The sequence below is a fragment of the Aedes aegypti genome, chromosome 1 (genome assembly GCF_002204515.2).
Source record: "Aedes aegypti strain LVP_AGWG chromosome 1, AaegL5.0 Primary Assembly, whole genome shotgun sequence".
In the NCBI taxonomy this organism is placed as follows: Eukaryota; Metazoa; Arthropoda; class Insecta; order Diptera; family Culicidae; genus Aedes; species Aedes aegypti.
Window position 1 is genome coordinate 147,743,714 of NC_035107.1, and position 23,714 is coordinate 147,767,427.

At 38.6% G+C, this 23,714-nt stretch overlaps 1 protein-coding gene across 1 annotated transcript in view; it reads right to left on the reverse strand.

Moving 5' to 3' along the window:
- The window catches only part of LOC5575288, a 156,681-nt gene extending 133,561 nt beyond the window's left edge, over positions 1–23,120 (reverse strand). Inside the window, exon 1 of the mRNA XM_021850565.1 lies at positions 22,672–23,120. The gene's annotated coding sequence lies outside the window, so the exon portion shown is untranslated. The remainder of the gene's footprint in view (positions 1–22,671) is intronic.
- Between the last annotated feature and the right edge of the window lie 594 nt (positions 23,121–23,714).

The window sequence follows — 23,714 nt, forward strand, 5'->3', positions numbered from 1 at the left end:
AAAGAAGCTGATGTTGCAGTTCAAGCGTAACCCAACTAGTAGTCCATTGGTTGGATACGTTGACGCCGACTGGGCGTCAGATACTGAAGACCGGAAATCAGTAAGCGGTTACCTGTTTCAAGTATTTGGATCCACGGTGACCTGGTGTAGTAAGAAGCAAACCACGGTTGCAACTTCGTCTAGCGAGGCGGAGTACATCGCGCTCAGTGCAGCGGTTGCAGAATCCTTGTGGCTGCAAGGAATACTTGAAGACCTTCAAGAATCCACCAAACCTGTTACCCTGTACGAGGACAACCGTAGTTGCATTTGTATGGCGAAGAACCTGGAGACAAAACGCACCAAACATATAGATGTCAAGCATCATTTCGTGCGTGATCATGTAGCTTCCGGGATGCTTAAAATTGAACCCATCAAGACGCAGAATCAATTGGCGGATATTTTTACAAAGGCCCTGGAGTTCAGCCGGTTCAAGCCCCTGAGGATGAAGATTGGATTATCTGATTGAGAGGGAGTGTAATCTAAGTAGCTCAACAATCAAGATATCCCTGGCTACGCCCCCGGCCCTAGTAACTAAGAGTTTGTTATTTTTCATAACTGTTCACTTGCTAATAAACCTCCGTTGAAGTCAGACGCTTTCCAAGCTTATTCCATTCTTTTGAAACGGTACCCCATTCTAAGAGTTTCCCATGAAATTCTTTTAAGAATATTCCCAAGAAGCCACTTCAAAAAATTTCAATTCAAGACCTTAAAAATACAACCTAGGTTCTTCCAAGAACAGAACAAGAAATTACCTAAAATATTCCATCAGGAATTCCTCAAAAGATTCTCTTAAATATTTTCCCAGAAAATTCCGAGTTCTCCAGGACTCTATCAGGTAACTTTTCCATCCAGAAACTACTCCGGGGTTTTTCTACAAATTCCTTCAGGATTTTGTCGAAATTTCAAATTATAATTATTTAACTATTTTTTTTTATTTGGAGTTTGGAATTTCATTTGAAATTTCCTTTGAATTTAATATACGAATTTCGTTTGATGTTTCGTTCGGAATATGTTTTGAAATTTCGCTCGGAATTTTCTTTGGAATTTCATTTGAGAATTGCATTTGGATTTTTCATTGGAATTTCTTGGAATTACCTTCCAAAATTCTTTGGAACTTCCTTTAATTTTTTTTTCGGAATTTCCTTTGGCGATTTTTTTTTTTAGATTTCTTTTAAAATTTTGCTCTGGATTGAATTTCGTTTTAAATTTCCTTGGAAATTAACACAGGAATTTCCTTTGAAATTTTCTTACGAATTTTCATCGGAATTTCATTTCATTTTTTCTTCGCAATTTCCTTTGGCGATTTTTTTCAGTATTTCGTTTGACATTTCCCTCTAAATTTCCTTTTGAATTCCCTTTGAAATTAACAAAGGAATTTCCTTTTAAATTTCGTTCGGAAATTCGTTTGGAATTTTCTTTAAATATTCCTTCGGATTTTTCATCGGAATTTCCTTTGAAGATTTATTTTGGAAATCCCTTACGAATTTCTTGACATTCCTTTGGAATTTCCTTCGAAATTCTTTTCGGAATTTCTTTTGGAATTCCTCCCGTATTTCCTTTGGAATTTCCTTCGAACATACTCAATCTGTTCGGTAAAAATAACTGAGTTTTGGAACTACCGAAAAAGTCAGTAAACCTAAAAAAATGTCAGAAATCGAAAAACAGAGATTTTTTACTGAAATTTTGCAGAGAGCTTTATTTTTATATCATATGTCGATGAAAAATAAAACATGGCGAAATATGTCGATGCCGCCGTCAAATTGTCCATAACTATGTTCAATTTTGCAAAATTAACAATTTAACTATAAGGAATGCAAAATTGCATACTGTTACCTCTGAGATAGGTCCAAATATTAATTTTCTTCTTTTTCTTATGTAAATATTTATTCTTTGTTTATATTTTGTCTTTTTTGTAAATAATTATCCCCTTACTATAAAAGTTGTAAATACTTGTATATAACTATTCCCTTACTATAAAATATAAAATCTGTAAATAAAATTTGAATTCAAATTCCCTCCCATAAAACCCTACATCGTCATTCCTTCCTCCTTGCACTAAAATAACATGGCGCGCATTACCAACTGCGCAAAAACAAACCGCTCCCGGGAAATGTTCCGCGGACATAGATTTTGCAGCATCATGAAATTGCTTAAAAGCCAATGTTGGTGAAGGCAAAAGCCTCTTTTCGGTATACTGCTTCGCGACTAAAAATGGGTGAACCAAGTGCGAAGTTCGATTTTTGACCAACTTCGCCGCGTCGCGAGTCAATTCTAAATAGTGCGCATAATGCACACGGCGGAGGGCATAGATGCACACTATAGCGAAGTGACTCGCGATGCTGCGAAGTTGGTCAAAAATCGAACTTCGCACGTTGGTTCACCCATTTTTAGTCGCGAAGCAGTATAACAAAGTTCAAATCGTTAAAACCTTAAGTTGATTTAAAGAAAGTTAATCCTCTTCGCAGGAACAAAGTTTCAAGTGTTGTGCGACGCGAGTGGTCCAAAGTTACAGCCCTCGCGGGGTTTTGACCAGTGATAATTGTGCTGATTAATCAGCCCTGGAACGTACCGACGAAACCGCCTACCACCCCTCAACCGTTCGCGACGAAAGGCCGTTCGCTACCCCTCGCCCGTCAAGAAGTGCGCCCGGTGCCCAGCTCGAGTCGACATTGAATCGGGTCATCACGGAGTGTTCGAACGGCGATTCGTCCGACAAGACCCCCAGCAGTTGGCAACCGGCAAATGATCCGCCATCCGGCGCCAGGTGATGTGCAGTGCAAAAAATCCCAAATAACCCTATTCCCATTTCCCGTAAATTACTAAATAAACTAAACAAATGAATTCGAATTTTATAATCTTTAGAGTGTAATTATTTATTTTGCTACAATTCCCTTATTTTCTTTCTTTTGTTGTGTGAATTAAATTTCGTTGAATTAGTGTGGGAAGTGAGTCCGCCCAGAAGATAACCGATTCTCCCGGATAGACCCTGAGAGGGATTAAATGTAAATAATCATATAAATTTCTTAGTGTTAATTTTTTATAAGTGTTTTTTTTTTATTTAAACCTTTTTCTTAGCTTTAATAGAATTAATTGAATTTGAAAAGTAAAGTAAGAGTTAGAATATTGTCTTACAAATGGCGCCCAACGTGAATTAGTGATTGAAAAAGTTTCTACTTTAGGATTAAATTAGAACCTTTTTCAAATGTGCTCCGGGAGAAATCGAAATTCGTTAAATTTCTATTCTATCTGAAATCAGAAAAAGTTAGTTACAACAAATTGCGTTCTTTTGTGTGCAGAAACAATAGTGAAACAATTGGATTATAATTTGTGAATTGAACAATTGCCATTATGAATACCTATTGATACAATGACCCATTATGAATAGACCTTTATTGAATTATTTCTATTGAATTATTTCCATTGAATTATTAGTGAACAATAGTGACCTTTAGTGAATAGATTTAAATTGAATTAGTTTCTTTTGTGAATTACTTTTCTTTATACTGCATTGATTATTTTGTGAATTACTTCTTCATCTATCGATATATTTTGTGAGTAGCATATTTTTTTGCAATGGCTATGATGCGTCCAGATTACTTGCATGCAAGTGAAATGATTTTAGTGTGGTACCATGATATAAGGGTGGACCATTTAGAAAACGATGAGCTGCTTTGTGAATTGGCTTTGCGAAATATAGTGATTCGTGATGATGCGTCTTTCTCACGCAGACGTAGGAGCTTACGTGAGCATCTCAAGCTTGAAAAGCAAGAGAAAAAGCATTTGGATGCAGGATTTGTGGGAAATAAAGTAGAGGAAATGACAATCTGTGAAAAAAAGTTTCAGGAGCTTTCTGAAATGGTGAAACAAAATGATCGAGTTGTACGAACCAAATGTAAAACCAGGCTTTTACATTACGGGCATAGAGTATACCAGTTGTTAAAAGTGGAAAATATTAGCACAGAAGAGAGTAGCTTTTTGAAAGCTCTATTGGTTGACATTACCGAAATTTTACAAAAAGAGTTTTACACAGAAAATGCAAACCCTTCTAATACCGAACATGAAGTTGACAATGAACAGGCTTTGATTAATTTGTTCACTGTGAACCCAGAGTCTTCAAACCGCCATATTATCACTCAAGAACCTGCCCAAGCATCGAATCAAGTTTCAAATCAGAATCTGGATTCTGTTTCAAATCAGAATCTCAGTTCTGCATCATTTCAAATTCGTATCGAACAGCTTGAAACTGAATTAGCCAACTTACGCTTATTAGCAACTCAAGCTACAGTTACAAATTCAGGCAGGCCCATGAGTCACACAACACCACAGGTGGATTCGAACTTAACTCCGGCAAATCAACCTTCAGTTGGGTTCACAAACCCGCCTTATACATATTTTTCAAATTCCTATCAAAATATTCCTCAAATTAAATCGACAACGCAATCCATCCCTCAAATTCCGTCAATTGATTCCAGAAATCATCCAACCAGTTCACAGTCTTGGTTCAATCCTAGTTTTCCAACAATGGCACCTCAAACTAATAACCCACCTCAAAATACTTACCAAACTCATTCACATTACCCTCAAATTCCTATTCCATTCTCGCCTTACCCAACGTATCCATCAACAGCACCATCTAACCCTTCACGTCACACCTTACCTGTTTCACAGTGGAAAATAACCAAATATGAGGGAACCGATCAGGGTATCAATCTCAATGAGTTTTCAGAAATCGTTCAGACCTTTTCGCTAGCCGAACATGTGTCCGAGGTTGAGCTATTTGAATCCGCTGTTCACCTTTTTGCGGGCCCTGCATTAAAGTGGTATATGACCATGCGCACCACAGGTCGTTTGCTCAATTGGCAACATTTGGTGTTGGAATTGAAGCGGACCTTCATGCACCCCGATTTGGACGCTCTGATAAAAATGAAAATTTATCAGCGGCGCCAGCAGAGAAGTGAATCATTTCATGAATTTTATTATGAGATGGAAAAACTTTTCCGATCCATGTGCGTACAAATTCCTGAGTATGAAAAGGTTCAGATCCTACTCCAAAATATAAGGATAGACTACAAGAAGCAATTAACTTTTCTCCCAATAACTGATTTGCCTTCTTTGATTGCTGCCGGTCAAAAGATCGATGCATTGAACTTCTCGGCATACAACAAAGTTTTTGGAATAGAAAAAACAGTAAATGCCGTTAGCCAAGGCAAATCCAAGCCAAATTCGGCCGAGGTTAATCAAAACCGACAACCACCGTCACAAACACCACCTAATCCCCGTACCAACCATCCCAACAAAGCGAATAGGCAAAATTATCAAAATTCGCCCAAAAATCAAACACAGGCACCCACGCATAATCAGTCCCAACAGAGACCAAGATTGACGTTGGAAAGTCTCATAGATTCGTATCAACCCCCTCCAGAAAACACCTGTTATAACTGCGGCATATACGGGCATTCTATCAGAGAATGTCGTGCCCCAAGGGCCGTTCTATGTGAAAATTGTGGTTTCCGTGGTTACCCTTTTCGAAATTGCCCATACTGTTTAAAAAACGCCATGTCAGCGAGCGAAAAACGCGGCTCGCTGAACCCCTAGGTGCGTGCAAATTTCATTATCCATTTCCTTCCAATTGCTTCGAAAGAGCATCTGAGGATATGTACTCACGAGACCCTATTACATGTCTGATTACTTACCCGTACCCTAACGACAATCGTCCATACACCACCGTAACGGTGTATGAGCATAAAATCCGAGCTCTTTTAGACAGTGGTAGTAACCTTACCATAATTGATGATTCGGTCTATTCTAATTTCAAATCACATAAAATTTCACCACTTCAAAATCCCATAACATTACGAACCGCAGGAGGAGAACAGTTGCAAATTCGTGGTCAGCTTGACTTACCCTTCACTTTCAACGGTGTGACCAAAATTGTCCCGACCCTAGTGGTACCAAACCTAGCCATCCGTTGTATTTGCGGTATGGACTTCTGGGCCAAATTCAATATTCAACCCACTATTGGTGAGTGTGCCCTAGTAGACGATGAGGTTTATGAACCGCCCTCTAAATCTTCCATTTGCATCCTCACTACCGAGGAGAAGCAAGAAATCGAAAGTATCAAAGCACTTTTTATCCCAGCTCGCCAAGGACAGTTGTCACTGACTCCATTGGCTGAGCACCGGATTGAAATTCAAGAGGAATGGCGAAACAAACTTCCAGTTCGCCAGTTCCCTTATGTAATGTCACCTAAAACTCAAGGGTTGGTGGCCACGGAATTGCAACGACTGCTTGATACAGGTATTATCGAACGCGATCCAGAAAAGACTCGACCCATCGTCGAATATGCGAGGCCAAACACCATTACTAAACTGAGAAGATTCTTGGGAATGGTAAATTATTACCGCCGTTTTATATCCGATTTCAGTATGATCACGGCGGCATTGACCGATCTTCTGAAAACGAAATCGAAAATTATAAAATGGAACGAGGAAGCAGAGAAATCCTTTTGCACCATCAAAGAGCGACTGGTCAGCGCTCCAATTCTGGGCAGTCCCGACTTTACTAGGGAATTTACAATCCAGACGGATGCCAGCGACGTCGCCGTGGCTGGTGTCCTGACTCAACAGCAAGATGATGGCGAAAAGGTCATATCTTACTATTCGCATAAACTGACTACTCCGCAGCGGAACTACCACGCAGCCGAGAAGGAAGCACTGGCAGCTCTGCTTGCCATAGAAGCCTTCCGAGGATATATTGAGGGTTCTCACTTTAAACTGATCACAGACTCCTCTGCCCTAACACACATTCTCAATACCAAATGGAAGGTGGGCTCAAGGTGCAGTCGGTGGAGCTTGGATCTACAGCAGTTTGATATGTCTGTGGTACACAGAAAAGGCAAGGAAAATGTAGTCCCAGACGCATTATCAAGAAGCATAGCTGTAGTCCAAGATACACCGGCTGCCTCCTGGCACTCCTCATTGGTCGAGAAAGTTAGGAATAAGCCAGATGAGTTTGCTGATTTCCGCATAGATGATGGAATTCTAATGAAATTCGTCACGGCAAAGAATGGACCGTATGATTCACGCTTTGAGTGGAAAATTGTTCCATTACCCGAAAATATACCTACCTTACTCCAGGAAAACCACGACACCAACTTCCACCAAGGCTATGACAAGACTCTGAATCGTATCCAAAAACGTTACTATTGGCCGAAAATGGCCTCAGAAATACGCAAATATGTTCAAAACTGTACAACGTGCAAAGAAACCAAAGCTTCTTATGTAGCGATCACGCCAGAGATGGGAAAAATGCGCCAAGCATCACGGCCATGGCAAATTATATCCATCGATTATGTAGGTCCTCTCCCTCGAAGTAAAAAGGGGAACCAACACCTGCTAGTAATCAGCGATTACTTCTCCAAATGGGTGATGATACATCCCGTTCGGAAAATCGACAGTTCAGCTATGTGTTCAGTTCTGAAGGATCAGTGGTTTTATCGAAATTCCGTTCCGGAGATAATCATCACGGATAACGGTAGCGTCTTTACATCTAAGGTGTTTAAAGACCTACTAGATCACTTCCGCATTAAACACTGGCTGAACTCGCGTTATCACTCGCAGGCAAACCCTGTCGAGCGAGTGAATCGTACGATAAATTCTGCCATCAGAACATATGTACGTGAAGACCAGCGAATGTGGGATACAAAGCTCTCTGAAATCGAGATGATTCTTAATACATCCAAACACACATCCACTGGCTTCACGCCCTATTTTATCACGCACGGCACTGAATTATCCGAAACGGGAAATGACCATCGTCTCTCACGTCATCATCAGGAGACCTCTGAAGGTGAACGCGAGGAGCAACGTAAACAAAACTTCACAAAAATATATGATATTGTCAAAAACAACTTGAACAAAGCACACGAATCATCCACCAAGCACTATAATTTGCGGAGTCGGCGATTTTCCAAAGCTTTCTCCGTCGGTCAACTTGTGTACCGGAAAAATATGAAGCCTTCCAGCGCTGTAGATAACTACAACGCAAAATACGGTCAGCAGTATCTTCCCTGCAAGGTGAAGGCCAAGGTCGGATCCTCATCATATGACCTCGAAGATCTGACAGGCAAGCCACTCGGAATTTGGCCGGCGATTCATTTAAAGCCCGGTTAGTTCAATTAAAACAACTGTCGGATCCTCCTCTTTATTTTTCCAAACTTGTATCTGCCAATGTACCTGAAAATAAACAAAAACAAATGAAACTTACACCCGCACATACGTTTGTCGATATCGATTCGTATCACCGTTAGTTTATGATGAAACCCGTGCAGCAAACCGTGAAATCGTGCAAGAATATCACGAATCATTCACTTTTACTTGCATCCATCCAAAATGTAAACACGCTTTGACGTTTCACACCCACACAAGAGCCTTTTTCATTCGAGTCGACATGCGCAGGGTAGAGCAGAAGGCTTTGCGATATCCAGGTGGTCGATTTTATAGTCACTAAAAACTCCTCTCGTGTTGCTTGCAATATGTTCTCGCATGCGAGAACGGGAAATAAGCAGCATCGAGAGTGATTCATTAAATTTAGGTTTCAAAATCACCCGTTCTCTTGAAATAAGAGCAGCGAGTGTGAGCATTGAAACAATTATAGAATTAGGGCGCCCTAGAATCATAAAAAAACATCATAATTAGTAAATTTGGTCCAAGAGTTTTCTTGAGACATGTTACCGAAAAAGAGAAGTAATTCATAAATTTATTCTCATTAGCATAATTAAGTAGTCATAAAATTATTTGGTCAACAAAGGTTGATATGGTTAAAAAAAGGTCTTGTTGACAGTGGGAAAGTGAATGGCAATTCGATAACTTTGTGCACGATCCATGGTTTTGCGTCTTATGGCATTTCAAAAACTGCATATTTTGTTGTACCTAATTGAAATACTTCGGGACAAATCACCTGTCCAGATCGAGCGGCAATGAATGACTCATACTGTTGATAGTGAGCCTCACTAACTGAAATTCAAATAATTTAGAGGAAAATCACTTGACGTTTAGGAACAATCATTGCTCTAAATTACACGGAATTTCAGCAAGCAGAGAACTACAATCGTATAAGTCATTCGAAGTTGACGAAATCTCGACACGCAGATCCCTCTTAATCGTATTGATTACAATGATGAACGGATTCAACTACTAGTGAGCCTCACTATTTAAAATTCAAATAATTTAGAGGAAAAGCACTTGACATCTAGGAACAATCATTGCTCTAAATTACACTAAATTTCAAATAGCAGAGAGCTAGTAATCGAAATTGGTCTCATAGTTAATCTATTTTTTCTGATATTTTAGATAGATTTGGAACTCATGGTAACTCGCGATCTAAGCTAAATGAAATGAAGGCTAGGATTTTTGTCCAAGCAGGCTCACTCTTGGTAATTCAAGTGATTTGCAGGAAAAGCACTTGACGTTCAGGAACAATCATTGCTGCAAATCAATGTGAATTAGTAAGAGAAGATAACTTTGTTAAAAATCAACAGCCTTCGGATCCCATTAATAGCTTCACGTTAGGAACCAGTATTTCATGAGTTTTGATATCAAAAGGGACACCACATCACGCAACAGCCAGCCTCACTCTTCCAATTTTGCATGATCCCTCGGAACAGCACTTGCCGCATTAGGAACAATCATTGCGAAGGATCAGTTAAAATTCGAAGAGCAGAGAACTGTTTTGCGACCATTCAATCCAGACATCACTTGAATTCGATAGTCTAATCAGGAAACCGAATAAGAGCATTCTGATAGAAGCAGGCTTACTCTTAGAGATTTAAGTGATTTTGCGAAAAAGAATTGCCGTTTAGGATCAATCATTTCCCTAAATCAATGTAAATCTTTAAGAGGAGAGAACTTGTACTAGAATATTGTTCTGTAAACTGAATTTTAGAATATTGCTATTCCTAACAAAAAAAAAACTTTGTTTTTTTTTACCCAGTCCGGGATAATTGTTACCTCTGAGATAGGTCCCAATATTAATTTTCTTCTTTTTCTTATGTAAATATTTATTCTTTGTTTATATTTTGTCTTTTTTGTAAATAATTATCCCCTTACTATAAAAGTTGTAAATACTTGTATATAACTATTCCCTTACTATAAAATATGAAATCTGTAAATAAAATTTGAATTCAAATTCCCTCCCATAAAACCCTACATCGTCATTCCTTCCTCCTTGCACTAAAATAACATGGCGCGCATTACCAACTGCGCAAAAACAAACCGCTCCCGGGAAATGTTCCGCGGACATAGATTTTGCAGCATCATGAAATTGCTTAAAAGCCAATGTTGGTGAAGGCAAAAGCCTCTTTTCGGTAACAAAGTTCAAATCGTTAAAACCTTAAGTTGATTTAAAGAAAGTTAATCCTCTTCGCAGGAACAAAGTTTCAAGTGTTGTGCGACGCGAGTGGTCCAAAGTTACAGCCCTCGCGGGGTTTTGACCAGTGATAATTGTGCTGATTAATCAGCCCTGGAACGTACCGACGAAACCGCCTACCACCCCTCAACCGTTCGCGACGAAAGGCCGTTCGCTACCCCTCGCCCGTCAAGAAGTGCGCCCGGTGCCCAGCTCGAGTCGACATTGAATCGGGTCATCACGGAGTGTTCGAACGGCGATTCGTCCGACAAGACCCCCAGCAGTTGGCAACCGGCAAATGATCCGCCATCCGGCGCCAGGTGATGTGCAGTGCAAAAAATCCCAAATAACCCTATTCCCATTTCCCGTAAATTACTAAATAAACTAAACAAATGAATTCGAATTTTATAATCTTTAGAGTGTAATTATTTATTTTGCTACAATTCCCTTATTTTCTTTCTTTTGTTGTGTGAATTAAATTTCGTTGAATTAGTGTGGGAAGTGAGTCCGCCCAGAAGATAACCGATTCTCCCGGATAGACCCTGAGAGGGATTAAATGTAAATAATCATATAAATTTCTTAGTGTTAATTTTTTATAAGTGTTTTTTTTTATTTAAACCTTTTTCTTAGCTTTAATAGAATTAATTGAATTTGAAAAGTAAAGTAAGAGTTAGAATATTGTCTTACAAATGGCGCCCAACGTGAATTAGTGATTGAAAAAGTTTCTACTTTAGGATTAAATTAGAACCTTTTTCAAATGTGCTCCGGGAGAAATCGAAATTCGTTAAATTTCTATTCTATCTGAAATCAGAAAAAGTTAGTTACAACAAATTGCGTTCTTTTGTGTGCAGAAACAATAGTGAAACAATTGGATTATAATTTGTGAATTGAACAATTGCCATTATGAATACCTATTGATACAATGACCCATTATGAATAGACCTTTATTGAATTATTTCTATTGAATTATTTCCATTGAATTATTAGTGAACAATAGTGACCTTTAGTGAATAGATTTAAATTGAATTAGTTTCTTTTGTGAATTACTTTTCTTTATACTGCATTGATTATTTTGTGAATTACTTCTTCATCTATCGATATATTTTGTGAGTAGCATATTTTTTTGCAATGGCTATGATGCGTCCAGATTACTTGCATGCAAGTGAAATGATTTTAGTGTGGTACCATGATATAAGGGTGGACCATTTAGAAAACGATGAGCTGCTTTGTGAATTGGCTTTGCGAAATATAGTGATTCGTGATGATGCGTCTTTCTCACGCAGACGTAGGAGCTTACGTGAGCATCTCAAGCTTGAAAAGCAAGAGAAAAAGCATTTGGATGCAGGATTTGTGGGAAATAAAGTAGAGGAAATGACAATCTGTGAAAAAAAGTTTCAGGAGCTTTCTGAAATGGTGAAACAAAATGATCGAGTTGTACGAACCAAATGTAAAACCAGGCTTTTACATTACGGGCATAGAGTATACCAGTTGTTAAAAGTGGAAAATATTAGCACAGAAGAGAGTAGCTTTTTGAAAGCTCTATTGGTTGACATTACCGAAATTTTACAAAAAGAGTTTTACACAGAAAATGCAAACCCTTCTAATACCGAACATGAAGTTGACAATGAACAGGCTTTGATTAATTTGTTCACTGTGAACCCAGAGTCTTCAAACCGCCATATTATCACTCAAGAACCTGCCCAAGCATCGAATCAAGTTTCAAATCAGAATCTGGATTCTGTTTCAAATCAGAATCTCAGTTCTGCATCATTTCAAATTCGTATCGAACAGCTTGAAACTGAATTAGCCAACTTACGCTTATTAGCAACTCAAGCTACAGTTACAAATTCAGGCAGGCCCATGAGTCACACAACACCACAGGTGGATTCGAACTTAACTCCGGCAAATCAACCTTCAGTTGGGTTCACAAACCCGCCTTATACATATTTTTCAAATTCCTATCAAAATATTCCTCAAATTAAATCGACAACGCAATCCATCCCTCAAATTCCGTCAATTGATTCCAGAAATCATCCAACCAGTTCACAGTCTTGGTTCAATCCTAGTTTTCCAACAATGGCACCTCAAACTAATAACCCACCTCAAAATACTTACCAAACTCATTCACATTACCCTCAAATTCCTATTCCATTCTCGCCTTACCCAACGTATCCATCAACAGCACCATCTAACCCTTCACGTCACACCTTACCTGTTTCACAGTGGAAAATAACCAAATATGAGGGAACCGATCAGGGTATCAATCTCAATGAGTTTTCAGAAATCGTTCAGACCTTTTCGCTAGCCGAACATGTGTCCGAGGTTGAGCTATTTGAATCCGCTGTTCACCTTTTTGCGGGCCCTGCATTAAAGTGGTATATGACCATGCGCACCACAGGTCGTTTGCTCAATTGGCAACATTTGGTGTTGGAATTGAAGCGGACCTTCATGCACCCCGATTTGGACGCTCTGATAAAAATGAAAATTTATCAGCGGCGCCAGCAGAGAAGTGAATCATTTCATGAATTTTATTATGAGATGGAAAAACTTTTCCGATCCATGTGCGTACAAATTCCTGAGTATGAAAAGGTTCAGATCCTACTCCAAAATATAAGGATAGACTACAAGAAGCAATTAACTTTTCTCCCAATAACTGATTTGCCTTCTTTGATTGCTGCCGGTCAAAAGATCGATGCATTGAACTTCTCGGCATACAACAAAGTTTTTGGAATAGAAAAAACAGTAAATGCCGTTAGCCAAGGCAAATCCAAGCCAAATTCGGCCGAGGTTAATCAAAACCGACAACCACCGTCACAAACACCACCTAATCCCCGTACCAACCATCCCAACAAAGCGAATAGGCAAAATTATCAAAATTCGCCCAAAAATCAAACACAGGCACCCACGCATAATCAGTCCCAACAGAGACCAAGATTGACGTTGGAAAGTCTCATAGATTCGTATCAACCCCCTCCAGAAAACACCTGTTATAACTGCGGCATATACGGGCATTCTATCAGAGAATGTCGTGCCCCAAGGGCCGTTCTATGTGAAAATTGTGGTTTCCGTGGTTACCCTTTTCGAAATTGCCCATACTGTTTAAAAAACGCCATGTCAGCGAGCGAAAAACGCGGCTCGCTGAACCCCTAGGTGCGTGCAAATTTCATTATCCATTTCCTTCCAATTGCTTCGAAAGAGCATCTGAGGATATGTACTCACGAGACCCTATTACATGTCTGATTACTTACCCGTACCCTAACGACAATCGTCCATACACCACCGTAACGGTGTATGAGCATAAAATCCGAGCTCTTTTAGACAGTGGTAGTAACCTTACCATAATTGATGATTCGGTCTATTCTAATTTCAAATCACATAAAATTTCACCACTTCAAAATCCCATAACATTACGAACCGCAGGAGGAGAACAGTTGCAAATTCGTGGTCAGCTTGACTTACCCTTCACTTTCAACGGTGTGACCAAAATTGTCCCGACCCTAGTGGTACCAAACCTAGCCATCCGTTGTATTTGCGGTATGGACTTCTGGGCCAAATTCAATATTCAACCCACTATTGGTGAGTGTGCCCTAGTAGACGATGAGGTTTATGAACCGCCCTCTAAATCTTCCATTTGCATCCTCACTACCGAGGAGAAGCAAGAAATCGAAAGTATCAAAGCACTTTTTATCCCAGCTCGCCAAGGACAGTTGTCACTGACTCCATTGGCTGAGCACCGGATTGAAATTCAAGAGGAATGGCGAAACAAACTTCCAGTTCGCCAGTTCCCTTATGTAATGTCACCTAAAACTCAAGGGTTGGTGGCCACGGAATTGCAACGACTGCTTGATACAGGTATTATCGAACGCGATCCAGAAAAGACTCGACCCATCGTCGAATATGCGAGGCCAAACACCATTACTAAACTGAGAAGATTCTTGGGAATGGTAAATTATTACCGCCGTTTTATATCCGATTTCAGTATGATCACGGCGGCATTGACCGATCTTCTGAAAACGAAATCGAAAATTATAAAATGGAACGAGGAAGCAGAGAAATCCTTTTGCACCATCAAAGAGCGACTGGTCAGCGCTCCAATTCTGGGCAGTCCCGACTTTACTAGGGAATTTACAATCCAGACGGATGCCAGCGACGTCGCCGTGGCTGGTGTCCTGACTCAACAGCAAGATGATGGCGAAAAGGTCATATCTTACTATTCGCATAAACTGACTACTCCGCAGCGGAACTACCACGCAGCCGAGAAGGAAGCACTGGCAGCTCTGCTTGCCATAGAAGCCTTCCGAGGATATATTGAGGGTTCTCACTTTAAACTGATCACAGACTCCTCTGCCCTAACACACATTCTCAATACCAAATGGAAGGTGGGCTCAAGGTGCAGTCGGTGGAGCTTGGATCTACAGCAGTTTGATATGTCTGTGGTACACAGAAAAGGCAAGGAAAATGTAGTCCCAGACGCATTATCAAGAAGCATAGCTGTAGTCCAAGATACACCGGCTGCCTCCTGGCACTCCTCATTGGTCGAGAAAGTTAGGAATAAGCCAGATGAGTTTGCTGATTTCCGCATAGATGATGGAATTCTAATGAAATTCGTCACGGCAAAGAATGGACCGTATGATTCACGCTTTGAGTGGAAAATTGTTCCATTACCCGAAAATATACCTACCTTACTCCAGGAAAACCACGACACCAACTTCCACCAAGGCTATGACAAGACTCTGAATCGTATCCAAAAACGTTACTATTGGCCGAAAATGGCCTCAGAAATACGCAAATATGTTCAAAACTGTACAACGTGCAAAGAAACCAAAGCTTCTTATGTAGCGATCACGCCAGAGATGGGAAAAATGCGCCAAGCATCACGGCCATGGCAAATTATATCCATCGATTATGTAGGTCCTCTCCCTCGAAGTAAAAAGGGGAACCAACACCTGCTAGTAATCAGCGATTACTTCTCCAAATGGGTGATGATACATCCCGTTCGGAAAATCGACAGTTCAGCTATGTGTTCAGTTCTGAAGGATCAGTGGTTTTATCGAAATTCCGTTCCGGAGATAATCATCACGGATAACGGTAGCGTCTTTACATCTAAGGTGTTTAAAGACCTACTAGATCACTTCCGCATTAAACACTGGCTGAACTCGCGTTATCACTCGCAGGCAAACCCTGTCGAGCGAGTGAATCGTACGATAAATTCTGCCATCAGAACATATGTACGTGAAGACCAGCGAATGTGGGATACAAAGCTCTCTGAAATCGAGATGATTCTTAATACATCCAAACACACATCCACTGGCTTCACGCCCTATTTTATCACGCACGGCACTGAATTATCCGAAACGGGAAATGACCATCGTCTCTCACGTCATCATCAGGAGACCTCTGAAGGTGAACGCGAGGAGCAACGTAAACAAAACTTCACAAAAATATATGATATTGTCAAAAACAACTTGAACAAAGCACACGAATCATCCACCAAGCACTATAATTTGCGGAGTCGGCGATTTTCCAAAGCTTTCTCCGTCGGTCAACTTGTGTACCGGAAAAATATGAAGCCTTCCAGCGCTGTAGATAACTACAACGCAAAATACGGTCAGCAGTATCTTCCCTGCAAGGTGAAGGCCAAGGTCGGATCCTCATCATATGACCTCGAAGATCTGACAGGCAAGCCACTCGGAATTTGGCCGGCGATTCATTTAAAGCCCGGTTAGTTCAATTAAAACAACTGTCGGATCCTCCTCTTTATTTTTCCAAACTTGTATCTGCCAATGTACCTGAAAATAAACAAAAACAAATGAAACTTACACCCGCACATACGTTTGTCGATATCGATTCGTATCACCGTTAGTTTATGATGAAACCCGTGCAGCAAACCGTGAAATCGTGCAAGAATATCACGAATCATTCACTTTTACTTGCATCCATCCAAAATGTAAACACGCTTTGACGTTTCACACCCACACAAGAGCCTTTTTCATTCGAGTCGACATGCGCAGGGTAGAGCAGAAGGCTTTGCGATATCCAGGTGGTCGATTTTATAGTCACTAAAAACTCCTCTCGTGTTGCTTGCAATATGTTCTCGCATGCGAGAACGGGAAATAAGCAGCATCGAGAGTGATTCATTAAATTTAGGTTTCAAAATCACCCGTTCTCTTGAAATAAGAGCAGCGAGTGTGAGCATTGAAACAATTATAGAATTAGGGCGCCCTAGAATCATAAAAAAACATCATAATTAGTAAATTTGGTCCAAGAGTTTTCTTGAGACATGTTACCGAAAAAGAGAAGTAATTCATTAATTTATTCTCATTAGCATAATTAAGTAGTCATAAAATTATTTGGTCAACAAAGGTTGATATGGTTAAAAAAAGGTCTTGTTAACAGTGGGAAAGTGAATGGCAATTCGATAACTTTGTGCACGATCCATGGTTTTGCGTCTTATGGCATTTCAAAAACTGCATATTTTGTTGTACCTAATTGAAATACTTCGGGACAAATCACCTGTCCAGATCGAGCGGCAATGAATGACTCATACTGTTGATAGTGAGCCTCACTAACTGAAATTCAAATAATTTAGAGGAAAATCACTTGACGTTTAGGAACAATCATTGCTCTAAATTACACGGAATTTCAGCAAGCAGAGAACTACAATCGTATAAGTCATTCGAAGTTGACGAAATCTCGACACGCAGATCCCTCTTAATCGTATTGATTACAATGATGAACGGATTCAACTACTAGTGAGCCTCACTATTTAAAATTCAAATAATTTAGAGGAAAAGCACTTGACATCTAGGAACAATCATTGCTCTAAATTACACTAAATTTCAAATAGCAGAGAGCTAGTAATCGAAATTGGTCTCATAGTTAATCTATTTTTTCTGATATTTTAGATAGATTTGGAACTCATGGTAACTCGCGATCTAAGCTAAATGAAATGAAGGCTAGGATTTTTGTCCAAGCAGGCTCACTCTTGGTAATTCAAGTGATTTGCAGGAAAAGCACTTGACGTTCAGGAACAATCATTGCTGCAAATCAATGTGAATTAGTAAGAGAAGATAACTTTGTTAAAAATCAACAGCCTTCGGATCCCATTAATAGCTTGACGTTAGGAACCAGTATTTCATGAGTTTTGATATCAAAAGGGACACCACATCACGCAACAGCCAGCCTCACTCTTCCAATTTTGCATGATCCCTCGGAACAGCACTTGCCGCATTAGGAACAATCATTGCGAAGGATCAGTTAAAATTCGAAGAGCAGAGAACTGTTTTGCGACCATTCAATCCAGACATCACTTGAATTCGATAGTCTAATCAGGAAACCGAATAAGAGCATTCTGATAGAAGCAGGCTTACTCTTAGAGATTTAAGTGATTTTGCGAAAAAGAATTGCCGTTTAGGATCAATCATTTCCCTAAATCAATGTAAATCTTTAAGAGGAGAGAACTTGTACTAGAATATTGTTCTGTAAACTGAATTTTAGAATATTGCTATTCCTAACAAAAAAAAAACTTTGTTTTTTTTTTACCCAGTCCGGGATAATTGTTACCTCTGAGATAGGTCCCAATATTAATTTTCTTCTTTTTCTTATGTAAATATTTATTCTTTGTTTATATTTTGTCTTTTTTGTAAATAATTATCCCCTTACTATAAAAGTTGTAAATACTTGTATATAACTATTCCCTTACTATAAAATATGAAATCTGTAAATAAAATTTGAATTCAAATTCCCTCCCATAAAACCCTACATCGTCATTCCTTCCTCCTTGCACTAAAATAACATGGCGCGCATTACCAACTGCGCAAAAACAAACCGCTCCCGGGAAATGTTCCGCGGACATAGATTTTGCAGCATCATGAAATTGCTTAAAAGCCAATGTTGGTGAAGGCAAAAGCCTCTTTTCGGTAACAAAGTTCAAATCGTTAAAACCTTAAGTTGATTTAAAGAAAGTTAATCCTCTTCGCAGGAACAAAGTTTCAAGTGTTGTGCGACGCGAGTGGTCCAAAGTTACAGCCCTCGCGGGGTTTTGACCAGTGATAATTGTGCTGATTAATCAGCCCTGGAACGTACCGACGAAACCGCCTACCACCCCTCAACCGTTCGCGACGAAAGGCCGTTCGCTACCCCTCGCCCGTCAAGAAGTGCGCCCGGTGCCCAGCTCGAGTCGACATTGAATCGGGTCATCACGGAGTGTTCGAACGGCGATTCGTCCGACAAGACCCCCAGCAGTTGGCAACCGGCAAATGATCCGCCATCCGGCGCCAGGTGATGTGCAGTGCAAAAAATCCCAAATAACCCTATTCCCATTTCCCGTAAATTACTAAATAAACTAAACAAATGAATTCGAATTTTATAATCTTTAGAGTGTAATTATTTATTTTGCTACGATTCCCTTATTTTCTTTCTTTTGTTGTGTGAATTAAATTTCGTTGAATTAGTGTGGGAAGTGAGTCCGCCCAGAAGATAACCGATTCTCCCGGATAGACCCTGAGAGGGATTAAATGTAAATAATCATATAAATTTCTTAGTGTTAATTTTTTATTAGTGTTTTTTTTTTTATTTGAACCTTTTTCTTAGCTTTAATAGAATTAATTGAATTTGAAAAGTAAAGTAAGAGTTAGAATATTGTCTTACAATACATTCAGGAGTATTTTACAGTTCAAGATGTTTTTAATATTAAAATAAGGCACCGCGGGATAAGTGGTTGAATGGAAGTAATTTGTTTATTGAATATTTGTAAAGTGAATAGTCGAATTTAAGTTCCAAACTCGTGTGTAAATCTTTGAGGCCCTTCAAAACATTAGGATGGGCAAGAAATTTACGAGATTTTTCAACCATTAGTGCATAAAAGAGCAAAATATTGTTCAAATGTCAAAAATATAAAACATGCAACAAATGCATCTTAAAATGAAATTTTGTACAAATATTTTAAATCCTGATCAATGTTACCCCGGGTTACGGTATGCGTTTTTAAATGATAAAATCGCGAAAATAATCAGAAATTTTCCCTCTAATCAACTTTTTAATTTGAATCTTAACCAAACGCACAAATTGTTTGACTAAAATTGTCAACAGATGTAAGAATAAAGCTCAGATCACAAAAAGCTTATTCTCTTGACAGTGATGGTGTTTACGTTAACCATGCAAACATAGGTAGTATTATTATCCTTTCGATACAAATAGTGTTCTGTGAAATTTTCAGCTATTTCGGTGGTATATTAAATGTGACCCTATGACGATGTAGATTTATAGGGAAATAACTATGGGGAAACTTAAAATATGTTACAAATGCATTGTTACTGTAATTAATAAATAAACTTATCATCTCATAGTGAAAACACTTCAAACTTATCTTCTCCTGCTAAAGTGCCTATTTCAATCCGACGGATAGGAGAAAAAATATTAATAAATTTCTACATCGTCTTTGGGCACTGAACATTTTACAGAACATTATTTTTATCGGAAGGATGCGACGTGTGAAATGTTTAACACATGACTTTTACTTATTACCGGAACAACGCATAACAACTTTCAAGTGTTGTAAAAAAGTGATCATCGGTAAGAAATTTCTTTCTCGTTTGGTATATTATTGAGCAAAATCAAATTCTTTACCTTGAAATGAAAAATAGCTGCTAGCTGCTAGCTGCTAGTAGAGAATTATTATGTAGAGAATCATTTTCCAAAGAATCATCTTAAATTTGCAAGAGTTGAAAGGGATCCTTTTTATCGCACAATCATATGCTGTCCTATCATATTTTCATGAGCTTTCCGGGCATCATATATGCTTCGCCATTCTTCGAGGCAATTGTCGGAATCTGGTGAATATAAGCATCTAATATTGTTTTCGGTTGGCTGCACCACCGGAGACGACCGACCGACCGACCGATCGTTATGTAGATACAGTCACCGTCAAAATAAAGTGCCCACTGCTCGCAGTCGTGCAAATTTACGAAAATCGTGTGTGAAAACAGGAGTTTCTTCCGTGAAAATGCTTGTATTTCATAGTAAACAATAGGTTTGTGATAGACATTTTTGAGCAAATAGGAGAAAATATTGATAAAAACTATATATTTTAATAGAAGAATTTCCCATTTTGACATTTTTGTCAATGTGCATGATTACGAGCTAGTGAGCACTTTATTTTGCCAGTGACTGTATATCGCATGCAATGCCAACAGGCACCATATGTACGCTTCAAGAGATTCTCCCTCATTTGTTGCAGAGTGGAAAAGCATGATGGAAATCGTTTATGTATTTTTCCATGTCTGGCAGACGGCCTCCGGTAGACACCTACTGCAAGTGATAACCTACTTTTCCACAGTTGAACATGAATATGTACGTATACTAAATGGAAAATGTTAAAAGGAAAACGACTTTTTCTTGCTTTCCACTTTTCGAGAGTCAAGAAGCGTTGTGTTACATTTCCCATCGTAATAATCGCAATAATTTTGAACGGTATTGTCCTGTGGAAAACATGATAAGCTGATAATGTTGAATTGGTGTAAATTATGTGTTGTACAGTTAAACGTTAAGACAGCAAAGTCAGAAAAGGATAATGAAAGGATCATAAAATATTCGAGTTATTTCGTAGATGTTTAGATAGCCCGTATTAGATTTATCTTTGTTTTGTTTTCATGATTAGATATCTAGTCTTTGGATCAACGTTATACTTTTCTGGTCAGATATGGTAGATAATTCCATAAATCAATTAATCAAGGCTTAACATGATTGGTATACTGCTCATAACTGCATATTTGTAACATTCGACAAAAGAAGGCATTGAGTAAATGGAATTCCAAATGTGCATTTCATGGCAGTATGGAAGGAAACTAAAATTTTTTAAAAATTACCAGGATCTCAAAAGTGCTTATTTGAGGCTGATATTTTGTACAACTCATACCGCATACTAGGGGAAAAGTCATAAAATAATTCTGATATAAATTTCATTGCTATTACATTACGAGGCTCATTTAGAATATCAATGTGACTGTTATGCGATTATGATTACCAATGTGACAAAACAACTTGGTATTTTTTTCGAATTTTCTAGAACACTCTCACAGATTTCAGTAAGTTGATCGAAAGTATTTATCATCTGATGACTCTCTATAGTATTAACTGCAATTTGTCAAAAATGTCGAATGTGACTGTTATGCAGTTATGGGCAGTATAGTAGCCCTAAGCTTATTTGAAAGCAAAACACTACACACTTAGATTTTTTCTCGTTGTTCGGTAAATTATTTTACCGGAAACGTACTGTAAATAAATATTTAACTGAGGTTACGGTAATGCAGACAAGATTACCGAAAAACCTTAAATGTATAAAGAAATCAAAACAATATTCCACTATTTTTACCGAAATCGTCGTTTCATTACCGAAAAAACTGTAAATCGTTTAGATTCGCCGTGAACTGTAAGTTTTTACCGTACTTCAGTTCAATATGCTCAATGCTTTACCGAACAAATGGTAATTTGAAAATTCTGAGGCAACCATGTTTGTCTCTAAGTGCTTATCAACAAGATCAGATAGCATCTGTTTTTTTTTTTAACTACAGCAGCGCGATTAGCGTCCGGTACATATTTTACGTGAGTATGACCAGAGTGTTTCTATGCAAAAGCTTATTTTTAAGATGGAAATAAATGTTTTCGTTGTAGTATACAACCGCCAATTTACGTTCCCGGATTGCAGCATCGCATTACGAGCACAACTACCCATGACGGAATCTCACCGGCAGCGGTTTTCTTCATAGGAGGAAACAGCCAGGATTGTTGTCCAATTTCCTACCTGATCCCGCTGACGGTGTTCAATGGCCTACCTTCGTCTAAAGAAAGCAACAGAATTCACGAAATAAAATCGATTCATTACATTTGATTCCAATTTAAACTTCTTTGTTTTTTATGATTGTATTCTATTCCGCTTGCTGTTACGAACAAAGCGTTCGGTAATTTATTTAACATTTCGTTCGGTAATATTCTACGAATATACTGTAAATTTTTGACAGCTGTGTGTCGATTAAAGTTACAGATTCTTCGGTAATTCTTAACTTTACCGAAAGCATTACCGAGCGCTCAGCGGTTTATATTTCGGTAAAAAATTTTTACCGAAGTCGGTGATATTTTCTAAGTGTGTAGCTTCCTTCCAACCATGCGCGATACCATCTTGGTAACTAAATCACATCACAATATTTTTATTTAGATGGGAATTTGACTTACCTAAAACATCAAATTGGACCTTCGAATTGTTCAGCAACAGCTCTCTTGATGAGTCATTCAATGTACAGCACTATCGATTCAGCGTTGGATATTAATCACTTCACATGTAGTTGCTTCATTAGCTTATTCAATACACCATCAATAAACTTACAAGAACTTTGTTATGTTTCGACACTCACGCAATGTAAAATATTTTACTTGCGCTGAAACAGATACCAATATTACCAGTGGCTACACAGATGGAGAATTATTGTCAACACACGGCGGATGCAGAATCATTATACGAACTTTTCTGTTTTGTTCTTCTTCTTCTTCTCCTTCACCTTTTTTCACCTTTTTTTACTTCTTTCGTTAATTTTTATTCTTCTTTCTTGAATATGGCAAATTTCTATGTTATTCTTGTCAGTAGGACAGAGCCTGTTTCTATTTTATGAGCACTTCCACATTGTTATTACCTGAGAGCTTCCTTTGCCAAGCTTGCCATATTTCTCGATTACTTTTTCAAATCGACGTAAGTAACTTTCATACGGTTTTGAGAAAATTAATTCAGAAGAATCACAACCTGTCTTCTAAAACTGTTTTAAAATGAATCACCTTTGTAACATTTTTTCAACGTGTACATTTCTTAAATTTTGCATACAATGAGCTCGCGTTCAAAAACTATGGAGTTCCTATTATTTCACACAAGAATTTTATGACAAAATTATAAGTCGTTTTATTCAGTTACTTGCGACGTTTTTCTACCAGTGCAAAATCGACTCAAGTAGTGTTTTGTTTTGATTCGTGGTTAAGTCACTTTGTCTCTCCATACAGCGGGGCGGCGAAAGTAGTGGTTAGGTTGCGAAAGTTGAAAATCTTACTTTCGTCATTTTGTAAATCCGGAAATTAAACGTTTTAAAAGTGAAAAGTTGAGTTGGTACAGAGCGGTACGTGTAGAATTCCGCCTGCTTAACACGTAGGATCGATAAAGTAAGTTTGTATACTTTTTTGACTTGAGTCTGTATGAATAAGTTTTCGAGATTTGTTTTCGGATATCGTGTGGC